This window comes from Solanum stenotomum, chromosome 7 (genome assembly GCF_019186545.1).
Source record: "Solanum stenotomum isolate F172 chromosome 7, ASM1918654v1, whole genome shotgun sequence".
Lineage (NCBI taxonomy): Eukaryota > Viridiplantae > Streptophyta > Magnoliopsida > Solanales > Solanaceae > Solanum > Solanum stenotomum.
The window spans coordinates 41,052,689-41,057,699 of record NC_064288.1 but is presented as its reverse complement, the minus strand read 5'-3'; the positions used below and the strand labels follow the sequence as shown (position 1 = coordinate 41,057,699).

Below are 5,011 nucleotides of genomic sequence, written 5' to 3'. Positions count from 1 at the left end.
ATCTCAAGTTAAAGAATAAACCAATTATACCCAAGTGATTCTAATATGCAAAAACATGTTAATGATTGTTCTTAAGGAAGTAACGTCCTTCGACTATTTTTCCTTGAAATTTAATCAATAATTATCAACAAGCTCCTTCGATTACTTTAGAGAAAATGTATTGATTCAATCCAACAAAACTATGCAACAATATTCACCAAGATATTCCTCTTTCAATTAAATAAAATAATGAACAAGGTTGCAATATAATTCAAATTCTCATAACAAGTTCAAGCATAAGAATGAAAATTAAAATCCCAACAAATTCATCAATACAACATGTTTGTCATATACCCTCTACGAATCTACTCCATGGATGAGAATAAGTTTACTAAGGACAAAAGGGAAAAAGAAAACATAGCCATCAAACTTTGAATCCCAACTTCCGTTTTGGATTCGAGTAGTGTACCGTGTCTTCCCCTTCCTCTCGCTCGTCGTCTTTCTTTCTGCTCCTTTTTCCCGATCTCCCTTCTTTGGGGAAAGCTCCCACATCATATAGAATAGGGTTTCTTCTTTCTCAAATTCCAAATACACCCTTACTTTTATGTTTTCACACCGCAACTCCACGGAGGCGCGCTGTGCAGGCACTTGGACGCGCGAAGAACCAGTATGCAGCTCAAAATTCACGCGGGTGCGTGAAAAAGCTGCTACTCCAATTTTTGCTCATTTTTCTTTCATTTACCCCTTTTTCACTAATCATGTTCAAAACTTGAATTGACCACCTTATATACATGAAAAGTATACCAAAAATTGCAAAATTCACATTAAAACTTGTCTAAACTTTCTCATTTTATTCTCCCATCAAATACCCCCACACTTGGGTTGTTGCTCGTCCCGAGCAATTTTGAACATACTTGACCCCCCCAGACCTTGACAAAAACTCACTAGAAATAGTAATTGACTTCACCCATCTCTATTGGCGCATGCAATGTTCATCGTTAAATGACTACTAGTGACACTGAAATTTAAGCAAAAATCAATCCAAGAACTTCCTCACAACAAGAAGATGTCATTTATTCACAGGACTCATGCTCATGCATCATAAAAAGAACTCTCATTTCACTCCCACTCACAAAGAAATACATCATGTTTTTACAGAATACCATAGGCTTGCCAATTGAGTAATTTTCCACTAATGTAGGACTTGTCAAGTTAGAATCATGTAGGACTTGTACAGGTATAATTTGTGGTAAGGTTGGTTGTGGAAAGTCATTTTCCCCTCTCTTCTTTTTTTTGTGTTCTTTTGAAGTTTGTAGACACATCCAACAACTTTTGTTGTCCTTCTCTCCTTTTCACCCTTTTATATATATATATATATATATATATATATATATATATATATGTATATCACTTCTCTACACTTTTTTATTCTTCCAATTAAGAGAGTGACACCCGGGGGATTAGACTAAAAGGATTTATTGGCTAATCAAAGAAAATAGATTATTATAAGGCTCAAATTTGTTGACTAGGGATACTTATCAACCAAGGTTGGTGAATTTAGGCTAGAATTGGGTTAACCAAAGAAAGCCTACAATCATGATCTTCCTCAAAAAGTCCTAAGATTTCGGCTCAAAAAACTACCATGCCAAGTTCTAGATCTTTTCAAACATGAGTACACATCAAAATCATTTCACCACACAATATTCAAGGATTGATTATGCCTCAACTTCTCATGCCAACAAGTATGCAAAATTCAATAAAGCAAGCAACACAACCTCTAGATTGGAATCCATCAATTTCTACCTCTAATTCTTGTTAAACAACTATGCTATGACTCCTATCCTAAAAAATGTCTGATTCAAAATAAATACGACTATGGTAAAAGAATCAGACAAGAAACCCATACAAGTATAACAAAGAAGCTATCCTAAGAAGAAGATATTTTTTTTCTTTTTTTTTTTAAATTACTTCACCCCACACTTAAGTTATGACATGTCCCCATGTCATAAAGAAACTGCAAAAGTAAAGGAAACTTTCCTATCAGTTTCTTCAATCAGTATCGGAAACCGTGCTGGGATCCATTGTGTATGTTCGGCCAAGCGTGCGTAACCAAGCCATGATCTTTCTATCTGATTTACCTGTGTTGACCGTAAGCTCGTTCATCTTCTTATGCATATCAACCATCGAAGAGTGTAGCGCATCTACCTGAGTTTCAAGAGAGTGAAATCGCTCCTCCCATGACCTCCCCATTGAATCCTGAGTGCTTTGGGTAGGTGACACTACATGATCGGGTAACTCTTCCACATCATCAACGTCATCGTTGCCTACTTCTTCAGTACTTGCGAGCTGTCGTATTGCTTTTTCAATTGTCACTCTATCCGCTCTGAACTTCGGACCAGCCATTAGAGTAACATCGGACTTCTTGAATTTAATAGCAGAGAGTCTACATAGCTCAGTAGTATTGGTGGAGGGAAGGATACAACTAGTGATAATATGAAACCAACACTTAGCCTCAATGTTCAAGCTCTTGGAGTGAAATTTGTGATTCTCCTTCAACCAATGAACTGGCTGTCCGGATGTACAAATAACTTCAATGAACATGTCCCATTTGTAAGGCTCCTTCATGTATGTTGTACGATATTCATCCTCCGTTGTACCACTAAATTCTGGGAAGTTATAGGCGTTTTCAATGGCTTCTTGTGCAAAATTCACTGTCTTCCCCCGTACCATGCACTTTTGATACTCATGCTCTGGCAAGTTTGCATAGAATTCCATCATAACTTTCAATGGCTTCTTGTGCAAAATTCACCGTCTTCCCCCGTACCATGCACACTTGATACTCATGCTCCGACAAGTTTGCATAGAATTCCATCACAACTGTCATATTAGCCTTCTCAGGCTGCTCAAAAAGAACTTCCCATTTGCGCCGCACAATCTCTTGATAAACCTGCTGACAATCGCCTATCAATGAACCTTGCTCAACTCCCTTTTCTACAATGGCTTTTTTGAATGATTTCACCTTAAACCGTTGTTGAGCTTCCCAAGAAACAAATTTGGTGGCATCATATGATTTCAATGGTGGCGGTTCTTTTCCTTTGAAGAATTTGAACCCTTTTGTGTTGAGGAACTTCCTCTTTTGCTTGGAACAACCCCCAATTTTTTTCTCTTTCGTGGATTCTCCATTAGGTTGAGTATCCTGCCAAGAAGAAAGTAATTCACTTAGTATAGTAACTTGGCATTCCAATTCTAGCAATGTGCACCTAAAATCACAAAAGGTGGGTTGCTTCCTTTTTCATTCCCTCTCTTTTCTTAAATTCTTTTTCATTGTTCCCATTGAGGAATTTTATCAAACACCTTGTGTGCATCATGTTTTTACTTCAATTGGAAACACAATTGTGTAAATATCTATCCAACAATCAAGCAGATTATGCAATTGACATTTTTATCACATGTTGGATCATCAAACACTATTATAGAAAAGAAAAAAAAATATAATAATAAACCTAATTACACCATCTTCTTTCATACTATCTTAGGCAAGACCACCATAAATAAAGAAAATTAGTGATATACATACCTTGAATTCTTGATGAATGAATGAGAATGAGAAAAATGCTCCTACTGTAGCACTTTTAGAGAAGAATGAGAAAGAATTTGGGGTTAGAGTTATTCTTGAAAAGAAAGAAATAAGAGAAGTAAGAAGAGAAAAAAGAAGAAGAAAGAACGAAGATATAAGGTAATAAGGAAAATAAAAGAACAAGGTTTATTTATTTTTTATTATTATTTTTAAACCTTAGAAAAAAACAAAAAATTAAACTTACCTGGTGGGAGGCCCGCGCGCTGAGCACGCGATTAAAGGAACGACCCACGCGATCGCGCAGTGAGACAGTACGCTCGTTGAAACCCGCGCGCTGGTCGCGAGTTTGGGCTTGGTTTCGCGCGGTCGCGCGGTGAGGCTGCGACCTCGTCTGTTGTGGTGCGCTGGTCGTGCATTCTAAATGGAATTTGCGCGGGCGCGCGAACGACCTTTTTTTTTTTGGGTTGCCTCCCAATAAGCGCCTGATTTAACGTCGCGGCACGACCCAGGTAGCCCAACTTGGGCTATTCAATAATAATGTTAGAAGATTGTTTTTCAAATCCTCCAACCACATATTGCTTTAAATGGTGTCCATTAACCTTGAAGCTTTCAGTTCCTTGTGCATTGAAGATTTCAATTGCACCATATGGACTTACATTCTTCACCACATATGGTCCCGTCCATCTTAATTTGAATTTTCCAGGAAAAAGGCACAGTCTACTATTGTAAAGTAGCACTTTGTCCCCTTCCTTAAATTCTTTTGTCTTGATGAGACGATCATGCTATACTTCTGTTTTTTCCTTGAAAATTCTTGCATTCTCATAAGCATCTTGCCGGAACTCCTCTAATTCATTCATCTGCATGCACCTGTTCTCTCCTGCAAGACTTAGATCAAGATTAAGTAATTTTATAGCCCAATATGCCTTGTGCTCAATTTCAACAGGCAAATGACATGCCTTTCCAAACACTAATTTATACGGGGATGTGCCTATTAGTGTTTTAAATGCAGTTCTATATGCCCACAAGGCATCATCTAACCGTATTGACCAATCCTTACGAGACACACTAACCATTTTTTCAAGAATTCTTTTTAACTCACGGTTAGCCACTTCTACTTGCCCACTAGTTTGGGCATGGTATGGTGTTCCTGTTTTATGAGTTACCCTATACTTACCCAGCAATGATGCAAATTGTTTGTTAATAAAATGAGATCCATTATCACTAATGATGACTCTTGGTGTGCCAAATCTAGTAAAAATATTTTTTCTCAAGAACTCGCACACCACACGAGCATCATTTGTCCTAGTAGGAATTGCCTCGACCCATTTGGATACATAGTCAACTGCTACCAGGATATATTCAAAAGAGTGGGAAGAAGGGAAAGGTCCTATGAAATCGATGCCCCATACATAAAAAATATCACATAGTAAGATTGAATTTTGGGGCATCTCATTT

General features: G+C 37.6%; 1 pseudogene; it reads right to left on the bottom strand.

The window, feature by feature from the left end:
• Window positions 1–2,722: 2,722 nt before the first annotated feature.
• Window positions 2,723–5,011, bottom strand: part of LOC125869901 (uncharacterized) — a 4,273-nt pseudogene continuing 1,984 nt past the window's right edge.